Source organism: Neolamprologus brichardi, chromosome 3 (genome assembly GCF_056152115.1).
Source record: "Neolamprologus brichardi isolate AB-2024 chromosome 3, ASM5615211v1, whole genome shotgun sequence".
NCBI classification, from domain to species: domain Eukaryota; kingdom Metazoa; phylum Chordata; class Actinopteri; order Cichliformes; family Cichlidae; genus Neolamprologus; species Neolamprologus brichardi.
Genome location: NC_142106.1, coordinates 26601658 through 26629310, shown reverse-complemented (window position 1 = coordinate 26629310; position 27653 = coordinate 26601658). Strand labels below are relative to the sequence as shown.

The window sequence follows — 27653 nt, the reverse complement described above, 5'->3', positions numbered from 1 at the left end:
GTAGGGATAAGAATTGAGAACCGGTTCCCAGTAGTTTAGTTTATTGGAATTGTTAGTCTGCCTGCCTATTGATCATGCTTATCGGTTCCCTTGGCACTTTCGCTACAATCAATGATTTCAATAGTAGGAAAATAGGAGGAAAATAATTCATAGCATGCTTTTAATTGCACAAAAGGATGAGAGCCCTGCATCCAGGACAGAAACAGCGACATTACGCTGCTTACACAACTTCGAGTCTTTGCAAATACCTGTACAGCCAGCAAGCTAATGCTCAGCTAACCAAGAACCAAGGGTGATGTTAACTGAGTGAGTGTTAACTCCAGCCCAGCAGCCAAACCCTGAACTTCAACATCTAACAAACTGGTAAGCAGTCAGCCTTGAAGCCTCCATTTCTACCTCTTCATATTTCTAAAGTAGAATCACTGTGACAATCAGTTCATCTCTGCTTTGTGTTCATACTTAAATACTAGGATTGCATATGTGTTTCTTCATTAGAATAGGGCTTGTGTTTGTGTGTGGGGCTGTAGCCATTAGGTTTATATTGTTAACTGGTAATGAGACAGTGCATTTTAGGATATTTTACAGAGAAGTACGAACGTATTACCTTATGGATTACTTTGACCCTTTCACGCATTGTGGTCACTTCAGTGGATAGCTATTCAAAGGCTGTTTTCTTGTATTTTTGTCAATGTTGATGGTATACTTGCACATAAACCACTACATTGGACACTGATGTGTCACTCCATACCTTGCCTCCCACTGTTTTTTTAATGGTACTACAGATGTATGACATGCTTCATTGTAATTATTATTATTTAACCCTGTCATGCAAGAATTATGACAACCTCAATCAGGATTTTTTTCTATTCATCTTTTCATTCCTAAAGATGAATAAAAATAGTTAAGAAAAAAATCCTGATTGAGCTTGTCAAAAAAGACCTGGTATGACTTTGAGCACACAGCATGCAGTCAATTTGCATGAATGTCATATCTTTGATTTGCTGGCTAGTAATGTTGGTGACTGTCAAAGCAGAGCCAATGAGAACCCATTGAAGAACCAATAAGGAATATAATTGGTAAGTGATATTGATAATGGAATCTGAATCACTAAATTCCGATCAATTCCCATCCCTAAATAGTAATCAATTAAATCTAATGTTTTGTACAATTGTCTAAACATTGCAAAGAATTGCTTAATTTATTAAACCTTGAAATAACACCAAATTAGTAATATTTGACTTGACTTAGACACACACATGTACAGAGACACACAAACAAACACACAAATGAAGAAGGAATCATCAGGATGTAATGGTTCGGAAAAAGCAGCGAGTAATTCAGCACATTAATAACAATGACACTTATTTAATCAGGATTTAAACAATTTGTTACCCAAGATAATTTATTTCACTAACATACTGCATCACAAACAGAACAGGACAAATAACAGGACATTTATTACGATTCTGTTACTACTACTGGTGGTATACTGTATGTATACTGCTCTTTGTGAGAATGTGTGTGTGCTGTACAAAAGTACAAAATGTGTGGAAAACTACAAAAGTATCCCTAATGCCAAGCAGTTGATTAATATTTCCAGACTGTGGACTTCTATGAATAATTAATGAAGTAAAAGTGTTAAAAGGAAACTGAATTTTATGTTTTCATTTGAAGCTTGGAATCCTTGCCAGAAGCCTAACTCAGACGGTGGTAAGATGATGTCCCTTTTGTCTTCACGCTTCACAAACGAAAGGGCAAAACCTGTGTAGCAGATTGCCAAAGATCTAAAGCAAGAGCTGAAATCTTCCTAAGCCCTTCCAGATACTGTCTGAGCATTTGCTTTGGTCTGGTTGGGACCCAGATATAACGGGGATTTGACTTTAGGGAATTTTAGCCATGTCTGCTGTGCAAGAAACACTTGCCTACTTATATTACATCAACATCACTTAGATCTGCTGGAAGGCAGGCCCACAGGTTGCTGTTGTAGTTGTTTTTTAATCCAGAAAATATTAGTAAAGAAATCTTTGACACAAGAACAAATTAGCTGTCTTTCAATCTTTCATCACCTGAATTAAACTATGAGGAAAATTATAATCTGCCTTCCTCCCACAATCCAAAGACATTGTTTCCCAACCTTTTGGAGCCATGGCACATCACCCCCCAAAAAAAATGTCCCAAAAAGCATATTGATAATTTTTCCCCGCCAGGTATAGCAGAATTGGCTTGGTTTGTCCCCAGCATACCTTTTTTGCTTTCTTCTGACCACTACTCATCCTAGGTCCTTCATCTGGGTCGAATTTTCTCCAGCACCCAGGTCAGATTGACTACTATTTATTTTCAAATATTTATCTGTATTAGGCAGCGCTGCCTTGTCTCACAGCATGGCTATCATGTAATTTCTTCTTCGTCTTCTTTTGTTTTACTGGCAGTTGACAACCAATTTAATTAGAGAAGGTAGTTGTACTGCCCTCTAGTGGAGGAGAATGTAATTGTTTTACAAGTTACTCACGCAGATTGCTTAGAGTACTAATCAGTTGGAACCAGATAATCTTCCACGGCACACCTGATCATTTCTCACAGCACACCTATGTGCCACGGCACAGTGGTTGGGAAACACTGAGTTAGTAGGTTAATCTAAATTACTCATATGTGTGAATGTCAGTGCAAATGGTTGTCTGTCTCTATGTGTTAGGCCTGCGACAGGCTGGCGACCTGTCCAGGCCTCTTGTCCTATGGTATCTGGAATAGGCTCCAGCCCCACTGTGACCATGATAAGGATAAGCGGAACAGAACTGATGGATTGATGGAAAACTATGATGACACCAAATATGTCTGTCAGATTCAAGGAGGTTATTGTGTGTCAGTCACTCTAAAGTAAAGATAGGGTGGCAACTAGGACTGGGCGATATATCGAGTTTTTAAATATATCGATATATATTTATACGAGATGTGAGATGTGACAATAACGTTTATATCGATAGAGTCTATGTTATGTTATAATTATACTTGTGGAGTCACAAGTTTGCCTCTCTTTCGTGCACTTTTGTCTCTACGCAACGTTACTCCGCCTCGCCTCTCTCCTTCACTGAACACAACTCGCCCTCCCCCATCGCTTCACCTGCAGGCAATGACAAAATGGACATGGCAGCTATCAAAGAGGAGCTGGTCGGTAAAACGAAAACATTTAGAGATTACTATTTTAGTGCTATCAGCGTGATGTTAACACCATAACTGCATTAACGGGGCAAATCTCAGTTAACGAGCAGTGTTGGGAAGGTTACTTTTAAAATGTATTCCATTACAGAATACAGAATACATGCCCCAAAATGTATTCTGTAACGTATTCCGTTACGTTACTCAATGAGAGTAACGTATTCTGAATACTTTGGATTACTTAATATATTATCATGCTGTTTACAACTACATGAATGTACTATTGCTGTGATTTATTACTGTTACTGAAGGTCCGCGGCGCCAAACCGTAGTAAAGGGACCTCTGGCTAATACGGTGGGTTCTGTGTCGGGCTGGTAGCCGAAAACTAGCTTTACTTTGTTGTCTGGGTCAACTTTGCTAGCGAGAGACAGAGAGAGGCGTTGAAAGGCTGCTCCAACAGAACTTATTGTTTTTGGAGGAAAACACGAACACGGTGTACTGTCGAGTCTTAATAGCTTACTTACAACTGGGCTCGTCAGGCACTCTTCTTGGCTGCAGTGGTTATTATTATATTTACATGCTTCCAGCTCCCGTTTTTGCTCGATGACAGCTCGTACTGTTCCTTTTTCTCCCTCCCTCGCTCACAGACACATAACGTGTATGGCAGTCCATTCTCCCTGCAGCACGGACTACACTGCCTATGATGCTACATTCTTCAGAGCTATACCTGTAGCATTCTGCCTATTAGCTTAGCACAACAACAACAACAGGCGCTCTCTCACCCAGGAAACACGCAGAGAGAGAGCGTCACCCTGTAACCATGGGAACCGTAATGCTGCCACCTGGAACAACAGAACGTAGCTGTCAAACAAAACCCAAACAGGCCTGACCCGCCACAATATGAAACAGGGAAGTACCGCCGTGTAATCCATTTATTTCAACAAAGTAACTGTATTCTAAATACCACCTTTTTAAACAGTAACTGTAACGGAATACAGTTACTCATATTTTGTATTTTAAATACGTAACGGCGGTACATGTATTCCGTTACTCCCCAACACTGTTAACGAGTTACCGCGGATCGCCCCGTGCATGAGGCTGGATGGCGTTAACGAGTTAACCGCACTAACGAGCTAACCGCAATAACGTGCTGACGCCTAAAATCCTTTAATTTTCTCAAAAATCTGGTGTATCTTATGTATGAATTCTAGTTGTGCTTGCTGACCGCGAACCGATTTTATGTGGTACACAGCGCTCAGAAACCTTTCAAAAAAAGTTTTGGTACGACTTTGCTAAGCTACGAAGCTGCACCGCTTGATGGATTGTCGGAGCATTACGGCTACCGAGGAGCCTCGCGGAGTGATACGTACTGTGCTTCAACGTAATATTACCGTACTGTGTGTGTATAAGGATCACATATGGCACCTGTTAAGAAACGTGCTTACAAAGAGGATTATAAACTCCAGGCTGTCAGTCACGCAGTAGAACTTGGGAATAGAGCAGCTCCAAAACCTGTCTGTCTTTGTTATTATGCTCAGTGCCTTTTATTTTACATTTCGACTGCACAATTGTGAGCTTTTTGTTATGCACAAAAACAAAAAAAATTTATTTTATTATGGAGCATTATTATTTAATAAATGCTGATAATTTATTTCTGAGTAATCTTTTTTCTTGTACATCTACGCTGTATGTTAAAAAAGTGCCTGTGTGACATCTGGGACACAGTTTTGTCTAAGAACTCTCTTTTTGTTCTTACCTTATGGCTTTAAAAAATATTGAGATATATATCGTATATCGCCATCCCACTAAAGAATATCGAGATAGGAATTTTGGGTCATATCACCCAGTCCTAGTGGCAACCTCCTTGTGACTAGAAAAACAAATGATCGCATTGATATTCAGCAACCAATTGCAATTAGTTGCAGTGTCCAACTAGTCACCAATCAACCTCTGAGTAACCGCTTTGGACCACAAGACAATTGCACAGGTCATCTGGTGGAAGGCAATCTGTCTCTAGACAATCACGGTCTAAGCTAGACCAACTGCAGTCACTCTCACTCTCAGACAGGTTGGCAAAGGGTTGCAAAAAACTGACACAAACAAATAACACAAACAAACTGTCCACATGTAGTCAGTGTGAGCCCATGGAAGCAATTCATCTATGACGCATTACTTTGTAAGAGGGTACTAGACTCAGCTGGTTGCCAACTGGTTGTATTCTGGTTATACTCATATATAACAACACTGTCACCAAGCCCCAATGTAATTTTGCAGTTAAATTGCCGTGATGAAGCAACTATGAGTCACTATTTATGGAGGAATTTCTGTTTCAGCTGTACAAGGCTCTACCTGGACTCTGATTGTAAGTACCGTAATTGTTGGGCTATAAGCCGCTACTTTTTGCACAAGCTTTGAACCCTGCGGCTTTTAGTCAGGTGCGGCTTTTCTATGGATTGTCCATGATTTTTGTGATATCGTAAGAGGATTTGTTTTGTTTGTTCCGCTGTTGTACGCTGTTGAAGGGCATGTGATCAGACACACAGTATCGGGGTTCAAGAGTGGTATGTTGGTCACATGTCCGTCCGCCAGGCAACGTAGTGCCGTACAAGTAGCGCGAAAAACAAACTTCAAAGTAGCGCTACACGTTCAGCGGGAGGCGTGGATGACGAGCGGCGATAAACTTGCGAAAAGCAAGTTATGCTCAAATCCACCAGTGGATTCTGACAATGTGGAAAAGTGTGAAAACATCCATGAACACCAACGGATTTCGAAGGGCTGGACTGCTGCATGATGGAGACACTGCCACGGCCCTTCAGAGGGTGTTCGACTCTGACACTGACAACGAGGATTTCTTTGGTTTTGAAAGTGACAACAAAGGAGAGAAGCAGAGAGTGGATGACGAAGCCATCCTGAGCCTGTTCGTATCCGACACTGGAGAAGAGGACTTTGGTGGTTTTAGTGCGCAGGAAGAAGAGAAAGATGGTGGTGAATGACTGACTTTTCTTCTTGTTAAAGCCGTGTCACTGCACCTGAGCCTAAAAGGTAGGCCGAATCTATTTTTCTGGTGTGCTGTAGGTTATTGTTATTACTACATTTGTTACTCGTTTATGAAGCACAGTACATGTTTCGTACTTGTAATTACCGCTACTTGTACATATACCCTAAAAAGTTATGCAAATATGTACCCATAACTTGTTTTTCAAAATATTAATAAAAGGGATGTGTCTCCAAACAGCCATCTCTTTCCTGACAATTCCCTTTGTGCATATTCTCTTACATATGATAAGTCAACATTGAAACACCTGCGGCTTTTAGTCAGGTGCGGCTAATGTATGTACAAAACAGGATTTTCCCCTGATTTTAGCTTGTGCGGCTAATATTCAGGTGCGCTTTGTAGTCCGGAAAATACGGTACTCAACAGGAATTTATAGAGAGTATGCAGACAGCAACAGATCACAAACAGATTGCATGCAACTGTCAACTTGACCTGTTTAAATGGTGAAGAGACATGAGAGTGAAGTTTCTTGATCCCCTCAAGGTCACTTTGAAAAGAGCAACTGACTGTGAGAGGGCGCAGTCTTCAAAGCAACCATTTCAAAGACAACAAGATCTCAAGTTAATTGCACAATAATTGCAATAAGTTTGCACTGTTGTGGCATTGATGGGTTTCAGATGTGGAGCAGCTATTGGTGAAAGCAGCTCGAGTAGCGCACTTTATACAACATCTGCTGAATGGATGTACAAAAGCGTATAAGCTGAGCTGTCAGCACTGAGATCATCTGACCAGCTGTGACTGCAGCTTAGCTTCATGGCCTGCACGATTTTAAAAAGTGGGGTTTAAAGTGGAGACAAATGACCTAAATCAGCCACAGTCACGCTGAGATTTGTGCCATGAAAACAAAGACCACGTAAAGAGTTTTCTGTCATCTGCTAATCACCAGAATGTCAAAAGTCACAATGGTCTTTGTGCTGTAGCTAATTTAACATTAACGTTTTTTTTTTCTCCTATGTCTTCTTTTCCAAAAGATCAGGTATGTTTGAAATCTGCAATACAGCAAGGATGTAACACGGTTCTTTGGTCCTTGGTCGGTAATGTTTAGCTTCTCAAACAATGTTTCCTTCATTATTGTTTTTCTGCTACGCACATTCAGCTGCGACAAGAAAATGAATGAAAAAGCTAATTACGCTCTACTGTGCAGCGAGGCCATGACCATTAAATCTATGAGTTTGAGCGTGTGCATGTCAGTGACATCATCAAAGGTTAAGTATCTGTGATTAATGGACTCACCTAAGCTGGCTTAATGAAGCTTTAATGTTACAGTTTAATGTTCCTAGAGACAGTGTTTCAAGCTGTCCACCCGATGACTTTGAGTAGCGAATAAAGACCCTCTATCCCTCGCAGACTTAGCGGCATCCTTGGCACGCTGAGCTAGACGCACTTTAATGAGTGCGCGGATGAAAGAATGAAAAATAAACAGCAGAGCAGAGGGGTGGGGAGATGTGAAGTTGATAAACTGACAAGTGAGAGAGGATTTTTTGCGAGTAAACTGTGCTTAGCAGCATGTATGGTAGTTGAAGTGTATATGTGTGTGTGTCAAACTGTCAGACAGCAGTGGAGCAAACAAATCCCCAAAGCACATCACCTTCAAGTGAAGACTAACCAGAGACTCTGTGTGTGTGTGTGTGTGTGTGTGTGTGTGTGTGTGTGTGTGTGTGTGTGTGTGTGTGTGTGTGTGTGTGTGTGTGTGTGTATGTGTGTGTAGGAACTGTATCAGACACAGTCACACTGCAGGACTGTTCCTTAAGGTTTCAGAGAGAAAAGAGGTGGGGGGAATACAAAACAGGTGGAAAAAATGAAAGGTAGAAGGGGACGAAGGGGGAGGGAAGGAAAAGTGGCACAGGGAGAGGCAATGAAGGAAGAAAAGTCAGAAGAAGAAATAATAAGAAAGGGAAGAAGATTAAGTGCATATGAAAGGAGGACGATAGCACAGATAAAGAGTGGAAAGAAAGGACAGTTTTAAGAGAAGAAACGAGACAGGAGGATGGGTAAAGCCATGGTTTGTATGACAGACAAAGCCAAGGAGTGAAAAACCCAGGGGAGTGTGAGAGGAACAAAGCAGGAACAAAAAGACAGGAGGCGAATGAAGGAGAGGAGCAACAAACAGATTAGAAACACTAGGAAGTGGGGAGGGAGGAAAATGAGGTAAGCTTGTAAGTATAGAAGGAGGTAAAATAAGACAAGGAGGCAAACAAGAGACTAGACTGACCATGAAGAAAAAAGATGAAGGGAGTAAAAAGGATCAGAGACAGAAGAAAGGTGGGAGGATAAAGACAGAACGACATGACAAGGGAGGCTAAGAAGCATGCAGCCCAGGGTGTGTGCTGTAGGGAAGGAATTCGCTTCAATAAAAGGGAAGGAAGGATGGAGGAGAGTGAGGAGAGACCCAAACAGAATGATGGCTCAAAGCAAAGAAAAAAGCATAATTTAGAGAAAAAACAGCAGGAATAAGAAACACAGTATAAGGAGGAAAAGACTAATGGAAACAAAATAGAAGAAATGAGGGAGATGTGGAAGTTAAGGCGAGAAGGGAAGTCCAAATATGAGGTAACAAGTAAGGATTGAGAAGGATGGTCTACAATATGATGACAGAATTTAAAAAAAAGAGGAAACTGGTAAAAGAAAAGAATCCAGACAAAGGCGTAAACTCCACGAGACACAAACTATTCAGACCCCTTCATGCAGATTTCTTTTTAAAACTGAAGAAATCAGCGTTGCATCAATCAGTAATCAAAAAATTCACAACAAACTGACAAAATGTGTTCAGATTTTTTTTTTAAACTACATGTCTAAATTTAGAATAATCTTTAAACCCTTTGCTTTGGCTTTAACTACCCTTGAGATGTGTCTAGAACTCTACTGGATGTGATTAACTCAATGTATTGGATGCAGTTTAGAGGGTTTCACTCCTGCTTGTGTGTGTATATATATATATATATATATATATATATATATATGTCCTCTATTCAACACTACACAGCAGGGAGGAAAAAGCTATGAAATCCAAGCAACTCTCTGTAGACTGCTGTGATTAAATTGTGGAGTGCCATAGATCAGGGCTCAGACCTATGTCTGGAGCTCTGAGCATTTCCAGCAGCACAGCGGTCTCATGGCCGTTAAATGGAAAAAGTTTGGAACCACCAGGACTCTTGCAAGATTTGTCTCTCCAGCCAAATTGAGTAACCAGTCCTCCCACCGGGAAGTCTAACAAGGCTACATTGGTTCTCTGCGGCCATCAGCACTCACAGTCGATCTTTCTTGGGGCTACACATGAATCCTACTTGAAGTTTCCCAAACATCATTTAAAGAACGTTGATGGCACAAAACAAAAAGATCTTTGGTCTTACGAGACAGCAATATTTGCCCAAGGTCCACCCTGAACAACACAAACTGCTCATCATCCGCTTAGAGCCTTCCATAACGCTGAAAGGTGGGGTGGGGGTGGCAGATTCAAACTACAGGGGATTTTTAACAGCAGGGACAATGGGAGTTCAATTTAAGCACAACAATGAAGTCAGTAATGCCCATCCATTTTCTCAGCCCCGGGTTTTATCCAGATTAGGGTACCTGTTGTCATGGAGCATCACAGCTTTAACAAAGACCACACGTGCAGCTATTTTAGATTGACCATAAACAATATGGACCATAAACACAATCACAAACTACCATGAAATTCTTGTCTCTATGTTAATGTCAGAGGAGGTTTGGAGCTCTGTGGCTCTGACTGACTATGTGTTTCCTAAACGCTTCCACTTTGTGGTAACACCACTTCCAGTTGATGGCGGAATATCTAGGAGGGAAGAATTGTATGAAGTGACTTGTTGCACTGGCAGCATCCAGCATGTTTGAATCAGTGAGATCTTTAGAATGATGCATTTTCTCATAAATGTTTGTCAAGGCAGATGGCTGGGTTGTTGTTTTTACACACCTGTTGCAATGGGACTGAAAACACATGGATTCAATGATTAAGAGACTGCATGGATCTTTGTATCTTTGGACTTTATGAAAAAAGAAATAAAATGAAAGACAAAAATCAAGGAATGAAGAAGGGAGAAAGGAGAGGGATAAGGGCAGAGCGGACAAAAAGACTGAGTGCTGATGGAGCAAGAGGAAGAGAATGAACAATAGCGATGATGAACAAAGGTGAAACTGAAGAAGAGTAAAGGACGATTGCAAGAGAGAGGCAGAGGAATTATGGGAAAATACAAGAGGAGAGAGAAAGACAAACCGCCTGCGGCGAGGCTTTCATAGCTGAAATCATTTTTTCAGCACTCAAATAAACACATAAATAAATAAATAAACAAAAATCTCAGTTTTACATGATTATTTCCCAGAGCCTGGAGGTGCTCCCACCACTCAGGCTCTGTCTCGCTTTTACGTCGATCACATCAAAACAAACTGTAATCAGAGAGGGACGTATATATGGGGGACAAAAAAAGGTAGAGGGCGAGGACGCGATTGACATTTTTCTAACATGCCAACATTTGATTTCCTTATTTAATTGAATTCCTGCAGCAGGCTTATGGTCTCTGTGTGTGCTCACTCATTTATATTTTAAGCTCCTCCACCACTTGGCAAATGACATCAGGGAGTTTTATGTAGTCTCAGTGCTGCTTAGCCATGGCGCACAATATGCAAAGACACAAACGCCCACTGACAGGTGTGAAGCTAATTCTTTCCCCTGATGGAAACTTTGCAGGTACCTGTGGGACATACTTGGAATATGGCATGTGGCGAGGGGTAAAACGTGTGTGTGTGTGTGTGTGGTACTGCTTTCAGCAATCCAAAACTCAAAAGTTAACAGCAAGAATAGCATTTACATGTTCGTTTAACTGCATGTGCACAGGTGCATGAATGCTTCTGTCGTGGCTGCCTTATTAAATGACAATCTTGCAACTTTGCTTCAAGTGTGTGTTCGTGTGCTAATGCGTACAGGTGCGATGTGCACTGATTTTTTTTACAGCTGCACTCGCTCGCGCTGTCTGATAACTTGGAGAGTGCAGATTAACGAACGTCCGAGGGGAGCATGTTTTTAGTCACGACCACTGTACTGTACAGATAAGCACGAGCCACTTGGGTTTTATACAGCTGTATGACTACAGAAGCGACGCGTCATACACTGTACCTTTCTGAAGGCACGGTCTGTTCTCAAGCAAACGTCCTTGATACCTGGAGACACAACACTGTTGTGACAACAGGGAGCGACTCTTTCCAATACCATTTATTTCTGATTTCTGTGACGTTTTATTTACAGCAACAGTCACTCAAAATTCCTATCTTTCCTTGAAGTTCTCAGTGAAAAGTGATGACTGCTACTTTTCTTTGTCAAGCTGACTTTACTGAATGAAATGAAATGGTCCATATGATCTTATTCTGTCTCCATGTAACCTTTCAGATACCGACTTGTGTTTTTCAGACAATGTTTTGCATGTATGCTTTGACTATGGAGGATCTCTATAACTATCTCCTTAAGTCTAATTTAGGCTTACAAAAAGAGAGACCACATCACTCCGGTCCTCTGCTCTCTCCACTGGCTCCCAGTTGCTTTTAGGATTGATTTTAAAATTTTACTGCTGGTTTTTAAGGTTCTTAACGGTACTGCACCTCCTTACCTGGCAGAGCTTCTTAGCATTTACCGCCCCAGGAGATCTTTGAGGTCAGCAGACCTGATGCTTTTAGATGTTCCCAGGTACAGGTTAAAGACTAGGGGAGAGAGGGCTTTTGCTGTGGCTGCACCCAGACTGTGGAACAGTTTACCTCCTCACATCAGATTCTCCACAAGCCTAGGAACTTTTAAAACTGCTCTTAAAACTCACCTCTTCTCATTGGCTTTTAGCAAGGCTTAACTTACTGTATTAACTTATTGTTTTATCAGTGAGGTGTTTTATGTACTTGTGTTTTATTGTATTTTATATTTGTATTTTATTGTACAGCACTTTGGTCAGCCTTGGTTGTTTTTAAATGTGCTTTATAAATAAACTTGACTTGACTTGACTTGACTTACAATATTTGTCAAGAAGCATGCAGAACACTGTCATGCTGTCTGTACTTTTATTTGTCTCCTGTACAATCAGTTTACGTCAGATTTTCACAACCCTCCACATTCATTCAGATACGTGATTTTAAATAACTCCCTGCAGGCATCGCAACATGGCACGTGAGTAAAGAACTTGCTTCGAGAAAGACTTTGATTCAGCTCGCCTTGTCATGAAAAGCCAAACCAAGACAACAACATTTGAAGAACATAAGGAAAATAAATAAATGGGACAACTGTGCAAAGTTCAACATACAAGTACATCAGATTATCAAAAGAATTCAGAGTCACAGCTCATGTAGTGCCTATCTAAGCAGTAATGGGGTAAGAGGTGGGGTACACCACTACGTACTCTCCCCAGTCAAGTGCAGCATTAACATAGAGAAACAAACAACCATTCATGCTCACGTTCACTCCTTGTTGCTGTGTCGTTATCTTACAAAGTTATCACGCATATAAATGAGGCACAGATACAAATAACCGGTAGTAAATTACAAACTTGAATCCAAGAATAACTCGCGTCTGTCAATTTATATTCTGTGGGTGTTATACAAAGTACAAGGAGGTTTTGTTGTTACCAGTGTTTTTAATTTCATATAGGCACTGAAACCACAGCCTTTGGTTTAACAAATCATTGCAAGGGCGGTTAAAATGTGCATGTTTACTGAACGTAACCATGCAACCTTTAGGCACCAAGCCTGGCTAGCTCAGTCGGTAGCGCATGAGACGCTTAATCTCAGGGTTGTGGGTTCAACCCCCATGCTGGGCAATGAGGATTTAGAACAGAACGCCCTGCTACCTGCTCAGCCAGGGTCCCAAGTGAGCTGAGCAAGTACTAAAATGTGAGTTTGTCGAAGAAATTTGGGTGTAGTGATGGATGCAGACCTAAACTTAGAAAAACACATTAAGACAATAACAAAATCAGCTTACTATCACCTCAAGAATGTTTCAAGGAAAAAAGATCTGATGTCTCAACAGGACCTGGAAAAACTAGTCCATGCATTCATCTTTAGTAGGCTTGATTACTGTAACAGCATCTTTACAGGTCTACCTAAAAAATCAGTCAGACAACTACAGCTCATTCAGAACTCTGCTGCTCGAGTCCTCACTAAGACCAAAAAAGTGGACCACATCAGTCCAGCTCTGAGGTCTTTACACTGGCTGCCTGTCCGTCAGAGGATAGACTTTAAAGTTCTGATGCTGGTCTATAAAGCTCTGAATGGTTTAGGACCAAAATACATCAGTGACCTCCTGACCCAGTATGAACCTTCCAGATCCCTCAGGTCATCTGGATCTGGTTTTTAATCAGTTACCAGAGTCAGAACCAGACACGGAGAAGCTGCATTCAGCTTTTATGCTCCATATAAATGGAACAAACTCCCAGAAAGCCTCATATTAGCTGAAACACTCAGTTTATTTAAATCCAGGTTGAAGACTCACCTGTTCTCTTCTGCATTTGAATAAAACACCAAATCCACACTTTTAAGCTTAAATTTCAAAACTTACATTTTAACTACTGATTTTATCCACTGTTCTGATTTTATCTACTGTTTTTTTTTTCTAATCAATTTTAAATCATGCTTTTTATTTGTTTTTGTTTTTTAATGTCTCTGTAAAGCACTTTGAATCACCTCGTTGTTGAATTGTGCTTTATGAATGAACTTGCCTTGCCTTCGTCAGACTCCATGCCACCAATTGGCTGGTCAGGGGCTTTGCTTGATGAGTCATGAGTGTCTGATTCACCAAAACTGCCACTTTTGAAATGCAGCAATGAGAGAAATGGCTACAAAATGTCATGTTCCGTGAGTCCGACAAAAAGCCGCCTCGCCTCGATGTCCACCTTCGTTGTTGCATCCGTCTCGCATACCAATTACATCACGGGATGCTCAGCAAAATTGCTATGAAGACAACCACGCACATTAGGTGGTAGGGGAACCGAGTAGGTATTGATGGATAAGGGGCTGTTAAGGAAACAATGTGTTCACAACCGCTAATTGAAACAGAAATTCTCAGACATGGCTAGATCAGTTCAGTTCCAGTTAACTCAGTTCATTTATTAAGAAAAAAAAAGAGAAATCCACTCCACATTTTGGAACTCTCCTGTCAATTCTAGTCAAGTTCATGGAACGAAAAATAGTCCAAGTAATTCACGAGGGGTAAAGAAACAATGACATTATAAGTTCAACAACAGAAATGATGCAAAGCCCAGCTGGCTAGCAGAACTTGATTGTTTGCACGTCAATCGATAAATGGCCTGTGACCTGATGGTGTGCTTCCCCAGGTGATCAGTCCAGATCAGATTAGCTACATGCAAACATAGTATGACCCGAAGTTCTGAAATCACCTGAGGTATGCCGAAAAACGGATGTAGACGACAACTTCACGCTTTTTCGACCATCATAAAAAAAACACACTGCCTGCTAGACCTCATGAGAAAGGGGTTAATCAGCTGAACAGTCCTACTGCAACAAATCAGAGTGATTGATCAGAATGATCCACTTTGACTGAGGCTTTCAGTCACAGTGGAGAACTTACTTACAATGTAAATTAAACTGCTGGTAATTACTACAAAATCTGGCAAGCTTAAGAAGTTACTCAAAAGGCAAAGCAATCCACAAAGTAGAACTTTGGGAGGTTTCACATGATGAAATATTTTGATTCGACATGGAACGCCAAGTTTCCACTGATTCATCAGATTTGATAGAAACAGAAATGTATGAATTTATGGGTAAATAAGACTTGTATTAGGAAGCACTTTGAGTGCTCAACTTGAGTAGAAAATGTCATATCTATTTCACAAGCCGTCAAGTCTAGCTAGCTCAGTTGGCAGACTCTTAACCTCAGGGTCAAGGATTCAAGTCCCATGCTGGATGCAGCTGATTTAGGACAGAACTGAACTCTTAAGGGAGTTTACAGTGAGAAAAACCAAGTCTCACCACAGCTATGACCTAAGTGTTAAGTGGCGGGCTACTGTTTGGCACTAGATGCCAACAGCTTTAACAAAATGGCTGTTTGACAGCTTGGGAAAGAGGACGGGTGTGAACATGAAGCAAGTAAACAGCTGACTCTCACCTGTCTCCATCTACTTTTCACCTGCTTCCCATGTCAATCTTACTCTCTCACCTGTCCCTCTTGATTCCACACACTCTCTTTCCCCCAGCTCTCGTTGTCTGTTTTAACTCCCTGTGCACATCCGTCTAGAGTGACAGTCCCAGAGTGGAGAGCTGGAAGGAGATCAAACAGCAAGGAAATTGTAAAATAACTCTGCAGTCAGAGTGGTGCATATGAATGGGAACAGATAGCAGTGGCCACGGCACGTACCAAGTGAAATCTACAAGGAGCCAGATGGGATGTAATTCTCACTTTACGTTGCACTTACATATGATTTCAAAGGATGCTACAGGGAGCAGAAGCAACACAGCTTGATACGACAGTATCACCTAGAATTTGGTACATCTGAGCACACTGGCGAGCTCATCCGAATGAGTTGACTCTCTCTCTCTCTCTCTCTTTATATATATATATATATATATATATATATATATATATATATATAAATGTTCAGACTGCAACATTCATTAAAAATTACCACACATTATAACCAAGGTACGCATAAGAGCATCTCTGAATGCACAGCAGCAGAAGACAACAGCAGGTGTCACAACTGTCAGCTACAAACAGTTGAAGCTATAGTTTATACATGCTAACCAAAGCTGGACAACAGAAGATTGGAAAAACATTGCCTCATCTGATGAGTCTTGAATTCTGATGCATTCAGATAGTGGGCTCAAAATTTGGTGTAAACAACTCGAAAGCGTGGATCCATCCTGCCTTCTATCAACATATAAAGCCGGTGATTTAAATGACTTTGAATGTGGCATGAATTTTGGTGCCACATGATCTGGTCAGAAAATTTTAGAACCTGGTAATCTGCTGGGATTTAAGGGTTAGGGTTTATGGAGAATGGCTAAAATAGAGGAAATAACTCAAATAACCACTCGTATGAAGAAGATCATCTCAGAATCAAAGGAGCTTGCAAAGAAAAGCGCCTGGACTTCTTTAAGTTGCTTGAGGACGTTTCACCTCTCATCCGAGAAGCTTCTGCAGTTCTAAGGTCAAATGGTGGGGAGTCCAAGATATAAACCTAGTGGGAGTATCTCCCCACAGAGGGACAAAAGGACCCCCTGATGATCCTCTAATCGCCCGAGCCAAGGTGTGAAACTGGGTGTGGGTTCCAAACAGCCAGAGTTTTGGGTGATTGTGAAACCTGGCCCCACCTTATCATGCGAATTCCTGAGGTCAGATGGCCCAGGATGTGAGTGGGCGTTAAGGCGTCTGGGGAGGAAACTCAAAACTGGATTATAGATGGCAGACAGTTGGTGTCGTAAACCACCGCCTCTGTTCAAAGATGGTCGCTCACAGTGGACATAAATGGCTTCTTTCACTCCTCTTTGTCCAAAATGTGAACATTGGCATCCTCGAAAGAGTGCCCTTTATCCTTAAGATGCAGATGGACAGCTGAGTCTTGTCCTTCTATGTTGTGCCATGCACTTGTGAAGTGGCTGTTTGGTCTCTCCAATGTAGAGGTCTGGGCATTCCTCGCTGCACTGTACCGTGTACACCACATTGTTAAGTCTGTGTTTTGGAGTTTTGTCTTTCGGGTGAACCAGTTTTTGTCTGAGCGTGTTGCTGGGTCTGGAATGCACCGGGATGTCATGCTTGGAGAAAACCCTCCTGAGTTTTTCTGATACACCGGCTACATAGGGGATGACAATGTTGTTGCGTCTGTCCTACGATGACCTGGATGACTGAGAACCTTCACAGACATCATCTCAGAATACACAGCACGTCAAATCTTGAAGCAGAAGTGCTACAGCAGCGTAGCACAACACTAAGTGTGACTCCTGTCTGGTATGATGAGTCTCAATTTCTGCTGCAACAATCAGATGGTAGGGTCAAAGTTTGGCACAAACACTATGAAAGCATAGATCCATCCTGTGAGGATGCAGCACCTTTGGGATGTAACTGAACGGGAAATTCACACCATGGAAGTGAAGTCGACACACGCATTACTGAAGGTAAAGAGTGGTCCAACCCAGAATTACCAAGATATACCTAATAAAGTGATGCTTTAATGTAAATGTAAACATATTTAAGGACATTATTCTAGTAAGGCTGGAAAATATTGAGGGATGCTACAGAAGTATCTGTTTTAGCCTTAAAGTTGGATGACACATGTTTTTGCAGTGTATTGGTGTGAGGTCTATATATGTTGCTTAAAAAAAACCAACCTGAAGAGCGGCGTCCGTTTAATTATATCCAAATCATTATTTTAATTTAGTTTTCATTTTCCTTGAGGTACTGTTCTTTTTCCCTGGTCTTTTCACATTGTTCAAACCTTTACATTGCTCTGAGAACATTCAATTTATTTCTCATCAGCCTTACATTTTCTTTTTATTGAACTGCTTTCACTGTGGCATTATACCCGAGGACAAAAAAAAGTTTAAAATGGCCAGCAAAGGCTTTAAGCAGAATCCAAAATGAACCAATCTTGTTTACAGAATTATTTCAGATAATTGAGTTATTCCTCCAGCTGAGGGTGCTTCATGCTAGCAGCTTTATTTTCAGTTTGTCTTTGAACTGAATGTTGAATGTGCCTGCAGTTTGACACTCTGGAGCTTGTGGCAAGAGAATTATTCAAATCAGCATCAGCGTTCTGTGGGTGTTACAAAAAATGGGAATTTGGTTAAAAAAAGAATTTGTGATCGGCTTTTACATTGTATTGGCCATTTGAAATTGGACTTGGACGTGTGTGTTTTTCTCCATCCTATGAAATCTAACCACTTACAGTAGTGGATATAAAATCTGATCATATGAATTACAGAAGATCTTTCAGTTTTCTCACTATGTAATTGTCTGTCATAGCACAGCATTGTCCAAAGTGTGTTTTCTCATCATGCCATACATGTACAAACTGACTGAAACCCACTGTGTAACAGACAGTTTCAGCCACATACTAACTGTTGTCTCACCATAGTACTTCTGTATAAGTGCTACAAAAAATTGTTGTGGCTGAGGATACTCTTTCATCATATTCACTGTAATATGTGAGTCAGATAATACAAAGAGACCTTAAATGATGTTAAATAAGTGGCCACACATCTTTACAGATAACAAAGCCATTGGGATTTTCACAACCATACATTGAGGTCGGCAACTGGAATTAGAGCGGATTATTTCTGCCCCTGGTGACCTGGTGAATTTAACTACCAGACTGAGAGGCAGTTCCATTTAATTTGATCCACACAGCAAATGACAGAAAAGGTCAAAAACCACGAAAGGCCAGCATCTTGTTTGCCTTCTCTGATTTGTTCTTTTTTTCTCTTTAGTTTAGTTTTTTCCCTTTTTTATGTTTTCAAATCCTCTAAGCTCACTGCAGCATGTTTACTTGTCTCTCAGAGATAAACCTCTATACACGAGACATATGAAGCCTCTCAAGATCTCTGTGATAAAAGTAACCCAAGACTGTATAGTTGGCTCTGTATTCCTGTCTCCTCACCTTTAAAGCTGTAATATGCTATATATTTTTTTAGGTTTGCAAAAAATGCAAGTAAAAATAATAATCAAGTTACATGTAAGTTTACTTACATGTTTGCATTCAGAAACTAGGAGCACACTTGAAGAATTAAACCTATTTCAAGGCTAATGCAATGATGTGAAATATGTTTTTTTCCAGCCCATTCCTCTATGGTCTAATGTAAGGTTGTTTAAGATGGGACCCTGACTCCAGGTAAAAAAAATAAAATGGCGGGAAAACAGGATTGATTGATTTTAAACCTTTCCTAATTACACTTACTCACCATTTTAGACATTTGTCTTTTTAAATGAAACCCCATAATTTCGTATTTCATGACATTTCCTAAAACGGATTCTTTAATCATGTCGTGAATTTGGGGGTGCATGGGATGAAAAGAAAAACAAAAATATGTCCATTTATACGTAGAACTTTTAAGTCATTTTGATTCCACAGATATGAATGTAAAACACTGTGCTCAATGGTTGTTGCACACCAGGTTGCCTAGTAACATCTATTGAAGTAAGATATTTTGAAGACTGCTCTACCACGAGGCAGGACTAGCTTGATGGGGGATTTTAGTTAGATAAAAGCTGAACAATTATTTTCGGGCACAATAGGGTTGGAGACACATGGAGAATCCGGCACACTGCTGGCTGTGCAGAGCAGCGGGGTAACCCTGGCTTAACCAAGAGAAATCCACAGTGTGGGGAACTAATCTGAGCAAATAATGGGTGAAGTCCCAGGCACAGAAGCCTAATCGGACAGGTTTCAGGTCTGAGGAGCAGAGCTGACAAGGTCAAGGATTGCAGAAAAGATAGAAAGACAAAAAGAAAGCGGTCTGGTAGAAGAGCAGGCAGATGTGCACAAGATGGCAAACTTTCACTGTTGCACAATAAGTCATTCATTACATTGCCTTTCTTTTTTTTGTTGTAGCAACTTGTGAGGCCTGTTTAAAAATTTGGCCCATGAGCTGTTGAATACAAGTGGTTACTGACAAAACCAATGTAACTTATATGCGATATACTTCAACATCGGTAATAAAATAATTTGTGAAATGTATAAAATCCCTAAAACTAAACCTGAAACACTTATTTTCTTAGATCTTACCTTTAATTGCAAAATTCAAGAATGACTTCTTCGCTGTTGTTGTTGCAGGATGAGTCGCACTGGTGATTTGGATCTTAAAATGTTAAAGCTATACAATCCAGTAACACACGACAGTGTCCAAATACTTTAAGATCAAACTGTAAAACAATTACTGTGTAAAGAAACAGGCTTCCAACATATAAATGTATCGCATTGTTTCTCCAGTGAAAGCCATTAAAGCCTTTCTCTGGAATAATGTTTGGTGATTTAACCAGACTAAAACAGTGCCCTTTGTCATATCTTCAGCCATGTAAATCCTTAATTATTGCGCTATCCATCCATAATTAAATCTCCCCTCTATTTAAGTCCCCGTTGATGCAATAAAGACACAGAACTAAATCCTCATTTGGATTTTTTGATACTACTTCAAACCTTTTTAAATATTAACTTCATACACCTTTTTTGTTTCAACTCCCTATCCTAACCGCACAAGTAATTGGTTTCAGTATGAAGCACTGCAGGCAGTTTTGATGTCCAGAAAAAAGACTATCATTCTCATAAGTGTTCAGTGATCAATATTTAAAGATCAAAAGATGATTGCAGCTCATAAAAAAGTCTTTTTCTTACAGTTAAGAGCCTCTTAAAAAGCCTGTATTAGAACTGCTTTCACAGCTGGCAATCACTCCTTTTTACTGACACACAAAAGCATGCCACTAATTCAGAATTCACTAATTCTTGCAAAAAACAGAGGAAAAAAGACATTTTGATAGCTACATTTTCAGTTTTTAAGTTGTTTTTTAAAAAAAATCTGATATAATTTGACCTTTTTGAAGCAACCACAGCAGGCCTATAATTAAAGGAAAACTTTTTAATCAGAGTATAGCATCAAGTCACCTAAACTTCTGGGATATTGACCTGGGCCGCTAATTAGCTTCAGCTGCTTTGATGTTAACGAAATTAACAACAGGTGCAGTAGACGGGCAAGATTGAGACAACACCCACAATGCGAATTGTTTTACAGGTGGAGGCCACTGGCATTCTCTGCCTCCTCATCTTTTCTGTTTTTTTTTACTAGTTTTGCATTTGAATAGGGTAGAGATCAGCAATCTGCGGACCCTACAGAGATTGCACAGGTAATCCAACTCCTCCAGGATGGCACATCCAGATGTGCCATTGCCAGAAGGTTTGCTCAGTCTCATGAACATGGACAAAATTCTAGGAGACAGACAGTTATTTTAGGAGAGCTGGACAGGGCCATAGACGGTCCTTAACCCATCAGCAGGACTGGTATCTGCTCCTTTGTGCAAGGCAGAACAGGATTAGCATCGGCAGAGCACTACAAAACCTTTAGTGGATCCTGGTCTCAATGATTAGCACTTAGGAATCTGATTGGTGTTTGCCATAGAACACCAGAATTGGCAATCACTGCAATTCTGTCTGAGCTTGCGGCCATGCGTGACTCGCAGGGAATCCACGGAGGAGAATTAAAGCTAAATAAAAAAATATTTGTATGGGAACTGCGCAAGAGTGCTGTTCTGCAATCAGGATTCAAATCCACAAGATTGATTCTGTCCCTCATGCAGTAACATGAAGCAACCTAGTCCAGCCTCAGCTAGCTGTGGATCTAAAAATACAGGTAACTGGAGGAAACCACAAAGCAACTGTGGTCAAATTCTAAAGCCTCGATAGAAAAACTAATGTTTAAGTCACCAACAAGCATTAGTCAGAACCTTGCAATGCATTATACGTCCAACTAATTCTCTGATATATTTTCTCTGATATAAATTCCAAATGGTAACAGGGTAGAAGAAAAATAGTGCTCTTCTTTTTCTTTTTCATTTCAGGGTTCATCAGCCTCCATCTCACTTCCTTACACCAACCCTCTGCGTGTCCTCCTTCACTACATCCATGAATCTTTTCTGTGGCCTTTACTTTTTCCTCCTGCCTGGCAGTTCCACATTCACCAGTAGTCTATTACAAATAATGACGGGAATCGAGTTCCAGGTGAGACCTGTGTCCAGTTCATCTGAATCATATGCCTCCAAGCGTATCAGTCCCTTTCATCAAGGCTGGCATGTTTTTCTGACAAAACACTGACTCAAACTAATAACAGTAGACCTTTTGGACAGCTGAGACACACTTTTTCTCAGCTCTTGTTCTCAGATTGTTCTGCTTTCTTTCTACACTGTGATATGATTAAGAGAGACGTGTCCTGGAAGGCCTGTGAAGGTCTACTGTTGTCCACAGAGAAAACAAATAAAGAATCAAAATACAAATGATGAAGTGGGCCTACAAAAAAAAGTCAAATACAATGTTGGTATCAATAAAGGATTATCCAAAAATGCAAATACCTGCACACACCTCAGACCCATGTAATAAAACAGGACTGTCCACAGTCTGACTTTGTGTAATTTGGAACTAGACTGACTTGCATTCTAGGTGAGGCCTCGACTATCCAGAACCCTCTGAATCCATCCTTTAATGCATTATCTACTGCTTAACAAATTCTGGGAGGTGGTTTCTCTGTCCAGCCTGTTCTTCCTGGGGAATACCAAGATGCCCCTTCTCCAGAAAGTTAGCTGGGAGATGTGATCTTGGCAGCATTTGTCTACCTTTAGGGACTTCGCTTGGTTGGACGTGGAACACCTTTCCCACGATCTATCCAGGAGACTTTTGACCCAGATAGATGAAGCTCTTCTGTGGATACCTCTCCAAAATTATAATGCTATTGTACCATGTTCTAAACAATATGTGGCACAAATCATATTCTTTTTTATTACCTAAGACATCTGTATGGACAGACAATAGTATATATGATCTTTTGTTATGGCAGTCCTGATGCTGAAACCAGTGGTCATGCAGAAGCCAGTGTCCACACAGTTACAGTTAGGGCTTTAGCTGAAGGAAAAGCACAACACAAATTTGTATTTGTGGACATGAAAAATGTAAATATGTTGTCGAAATGAAGAAAATTTACATTCACTGAGACCAATCAACAGATTAGAAGTCGTGACTTCATCACAAATTGCCACGAGAAGTTAACAAAGGCAGCTTGAGATAGAAGGCCTAACGCCGCCTGTCTCTCGACAGGGATTTTAATGCTGCTGAATGCTGTGAAAAGCATTTTTGAAGCTTTGAGAAGCTCAGCTATTTAATTTTAAAGGGTTTTTACCTTAACCCTGACAAAACAATACTAAGTCAATGTCCGAAAGTCAAAGTGCTCCTCAGGGATACAACAGCAGAAAACACAGCCTGCAGGGAGCTGCGCACAGCCAGAAAGATAATTGTATGCAGCACACAGACAATGGATGATTTGCTGTGGCTTGTCCATACATGTCTGCAGAAATGAAACCCCCCCCCCCCCCCCCCCCCCCCCCCACACACACACACACACACACACGAGTCCACCACACAATCAAATTCCATTTCATTCCATTCCCAAATCTATTTTCCAGCACTCTGATCTCCTCCTCTACAGTTACTGCTCTTTTCTATCACCCAGTCATTCAGAGGAGGTCTTTTCCTGTAGATTTTTTTTTTAATTTATTAATCCAATGAAAGGTGTGTGTGTGTGTGTGTGTGGGGGGGGGGGGGGGGGGGGGTAGGTGTGGCATTTTCAAAAGGGAATATCCTGAGGCAGAACAAAGTAAGTCTGAGTGTGCGATACAGAGAGCGATATTCATGGATCCATGCCTGTGGCTGGTCTGACGTGCCCAGTCCCTCGGCTAATGAGCCATTTTGAGTCCAACTGTATTTCTAACCATTAGTCAATCACCGTCTCCTCGCTCGTCCACTCCGACAAGCTCAGTGTGAAAAACGAAAAGAGACAGAGATGGCATATCCACTTCTGGTGGCAGGCACGGCAGAAGCAGAAAATGACTGAAATCGTGTGCTACGCAGTCCTACCTAAAAAACAAACAAACTTGAAAACATAGTTTTTTGGCAGGTGGGGGTGTTGAAAGTCAATTACTGAGCATCGGAGCATGTTTGTCGATAAATGGAAACTGCAGTATTTAATCACCAGTGGGAATCAACCCCTCACTTTTAACACTGGGAGAGCCACACTAAAGCAGCCAAATGAAGCAAGCCTTAGGAATTATGGCACTGCAGAGGAAGAGAGGGAGAGAGAGAAACAGACACAAACATGCAGACCGAGAGAGGACCAACCCTTTGCCAATATCGCCTTCCATTTTCATGCCAGCAGAGCCAGCAGGTGCTTGAGCATTCAGGGTATGAGAAATGACTTTGAAACTGAATAAATATCTGTCTCTGTCGTGAGCCCTGTTAAATACCAGTATCCTGATGAGTTCATTTTATAGCCACAATTCTTCTGTGCTGACACATGTCAGAGTTTCACACCCCATCAGCGGAACACCAACCCATTTTGGGCTCCCAAAATTATTTGCACGCAAGCCACATCAGCAGCAGCAGCCAGGCGCTTCCACCTCATACTGCGTGTTTAACGACACTTGTGGCTCCTTCTCTCTGGGAGAGAGAGGGAGGGAGGGGGGGGGGGGGGGGGGGGGGGGTAGAGCTGAAGGAATTATGTTGTTGAAAGGCGAGTGTAAAAAAAGAAAAAAAGAAAAACAGGTCCCAAAATGTCCCTAAAGCGCCCTAATCCTCCCTAGAGACAGGTGGATTAACGGACGTTCAATGAATAAACACGTGCGCACGCGCCACACTGTTGTGTATGTGTGTGCGCGCGCGCGCACGGGTGCTGGATTATTTCATTCCCAGTTTGGTGCAGGTATTTGCTGCTGAGCGGAGCAGGGACGTACACGCGGACGGCCACACCCGCTCTGACTGAGAGCCAGCGGCGCGCGAGGACAGACCTGAGCACACCCTTTTTGAATGTCATCTTTCCGCCCCCATGCAAAGGAAAGGAAGGAAAACAAAAACAAAACAAAACAAAAAACGTGGAAAGCAAATCAGAATCCCACTTTGTTTCAACGACAAAAAATAAAATAAAATAAAAACTTGACATAATGTTCCAGTAACTAACTCGGAAATATCAGAAATAGTAATAGTATAGTCCAGTTTAGATTACGTTTTGTAACCGTGACGTTTTTATTTTCTCTTCACATAAAACAATGCGACGCGTCAACACAGCAGTAACTCGGCTCCATTCATCTGCAAAGTTTCCTCATTTGTTCACGTTTTTTTTCTTTATTATGTGCGAGCAACGATGCTACTCTGCGGTTGTGACCTCCGTGAGGGCCGGGTACTCTAACTGAGATTAAAATGACTTTGAAAAGTTGACTCATAACGCCTTCAGCATGCCGTCTTTACTACGTCCTCCAACTTTCTCCGTCTATTCCTCTCCAAATACCTCCAGCAGCGCAGATGACCTCTGCTGTTGGTGTCAAGGATGCAAGGGCGCGCTTGAACATCTCCTTCAGCGCATTTAGGTAATTAAAAATAAGAGAAAAAGGTGTACTCACCAGTGAAGACTGTTTGTTGTTCTGCCTCCCTGCAGTTTGAGCTCTATGTCTAATTATAGCTGGGCAACATCCTCCTTATATTCTTATTGCTGGCTACAGTACGTCCATGTCCTCTCTCTCTCGGGGACTCAGTCTCCGTTTCTGGTTTATCTTCTGAGTGGGGGCACGCAAATCCTCCAGCCCGGGATGTGCGTCTGCCTCCTGGGCAGGGTTTTGTCAGTTTGTCCCGGAGACAAAAGCAACAGCAGTAGCAGCACAGGAGGTGGACCGGGGCGGACGCACCGGACGCGTTCTCCTTTCCATTGTGCGCGCACCGAGACGCGTCCTGCAGCCACGCACGAGGGGAAAGTGACAATCAATCCTGGCTCAAGTTCAAGGCAAAGACAGGGTTTAATAACTGTAGTGGGGGATGCTGGGAGGTAAGTCTCTTTCAAGGAAAGTTTAAACACTGAAGAGCCAAGCGTTGAGGAGGATGAGAGAGGCGGCAATAAACTGGCAACTGACTGAAGCTGAAGGGAGGGAGGGACAAAGAGAGAGAGAGAGGGAAAGAGCACTGCAGACTCGGATTCGCTTTAGCGACCACGAGTTGATTACTGGTCCCGCACATTTTCATACCTCTACCGTCACTAGAGACGAGTTCATGCTAATTTTGAAGTCTTGTCACGGTGTGTGAATTCTGTGAAGCTGCACAACGAGTGTTTTATATTTCTATGTTTATCTGTGCTGTTTAGTTGTGCTAGCACATGATGCAGTGGATTACACAGAGAGACAAATCAATTTACTTATATATAAAAATAGAATATGGTTGAGTTCATCCTATTTTTACTTGGAAAATTTTTTTTCTTTCCTTGTGAGCCAGGTTTTGTCACCATTTGAGGTGGCGGCCTATTAAGTAAAGCATTGATTCTTGCAGAAAAAATATTCTTCAACTCAATAAACATGAAGCAAAGATTTTAAGTAAAATGCAATTGAATATATAAATAAAAATAAAATGTTTATTTATTCAGTTATTTAACCAGTAAGGAAAACATGCTTGGTATAAAGTGATCATACACCAATCATCCATCATCCATCCATCTTCTTTCACTTATCTGGGGCCGGGTCGTGAGGGCAGCAGCCCAAGCAGAGAAGCCCAGCCCTCTCCCCAACCACCTCCTCCAGCTTATCTGGGGGAAGACCAAGGTGCTCCCAGACCAGCCGAGAGATATAATCCCTTCAGCGTGTCCTGGATCTGCCCCGGGGCCTCCTCCCGGTGGGACATGCCCAGAACACCTTGCCCAGGAGGCATCCTTGTCAGATGCCCAAACCACCTCAGCTGGCTCCTTTCGATGTGGAGGAGCAGTGGCTCTACTCTGAGCCCCTCCAGGATGGCTGAACTTCTCACCCTATCTCTAAGGGAGAAGCCAGCCACTGTTCGAAGAAAGTTAATTTCCACCACTTGTGTCTGCGATCTAATTCTTTCGGTCACTACCCACAGCTCATGACCATAGGTGAGGGTGGGTACATAGATCGACCGGTGATTTGAGAGCTTTGCTTTTACACTTGGATCTCTCTCTTTACCATGACGGACCAGTGCAGCTGATATGATATGCTGGGTGGTGCATTCTGACCAAACATCATCTCCAGTTTGATCTCTTCTGTTCAGATCCAGTTCTGCTGTCATGGTCCTTTCAGAGAGAAGAGCCCTTCTCATGGTTCAGCTTAACATATCTTATGAAATTTCCTAATGCAGCAGCTCAAGCCCAGCTCGCTCAGTCGGTAGAGCATGAGACTCTTACTCTCAGAGTCGTGGGTTCAAGCCCCACGTTGGGTGTGGCTGCTTTAAGACAGGACTCTTGTCAGGTAAAAGCATGATTGTTTGACCTCTACCTGGATTGTTCTAAGCATCACATCTGACAGCCTTGAAATGCTTGAAAACATCTTTCATCCAGTGTAGTTGTGTACTTGAGGTAGGAGGACATGGAGTGACGCTGCTAACACCCAAACATGAAGAGGCTAAATCTAGTCAAATACTCATTTTATTACTTAGATCTGGCTTATACATTTGGGTTTTTGTTTTTTCAGTTCAGCTCTGGTAAACCATTAGACAGGAGGATAAACCCGTTTCCTGGACAGCTGTACACAGACGGGGTGGAGGGCTGCTGATTTCATCTGGGGGTATAGTCAGGTTGAGAAAGTCATTGAGGAGGAACTTCTGATAGCACAGACTGACATGAATTAATCTGGCAACTTTCTCGATATTCTGATATTCTCGATATTTCCTGGAGGGACTTGATACGTTTAGACACTTTTTCTGAGAACTC

The 27653-nt window shown here is 41.6% G+C and overlaps 1 protein-coding gene and 2 non-coding genes across 4 annotated transcripts in view; 2 read left to right on the top strand and 1 right to left on the bottom strand.

Annotated features, from left to right (window-relative positions):
* The window catches only part of htr2cl1 (5-hydroxytryptamine (serotonin) receptor 2C, G protein-coupled-like 1), a 222828-nt gene extending 197007 nt beyond the window's left edge, over positions 1-25821 (bottom strand). For both annotated transcript variants that reach the window (XM_006807044.2, XM_006807045.2), the window contains exon 1: positions 25351-25821. The gene's annotated coding sequence lies outside the window, so the exon portion shown is untranslated. The remainder of the gene's footprint in view (positions 1-25350) is intronic.
* On the top strand, positions 12943-13015 carry trnak-cuu (transfer RNA lysine (anticodon CUU)). Its single transcript has one exon. It is a non-coding gene; the product is annotated as a tRNA-Lys (tRNA).
* Positions 25822-27090: 1269 nt separating the features above from the next.
* trnak-cuu (transfer RNA lysine (anticodon CUU)) lies at positions 27091-27163 on the top strand. Its single transcript has one exon. It is a non-coding gene; the product is annotated as a tRNA-Lys (tRNA).
* Positions 27164-27653: the final 490 nt, after the last annotated feature.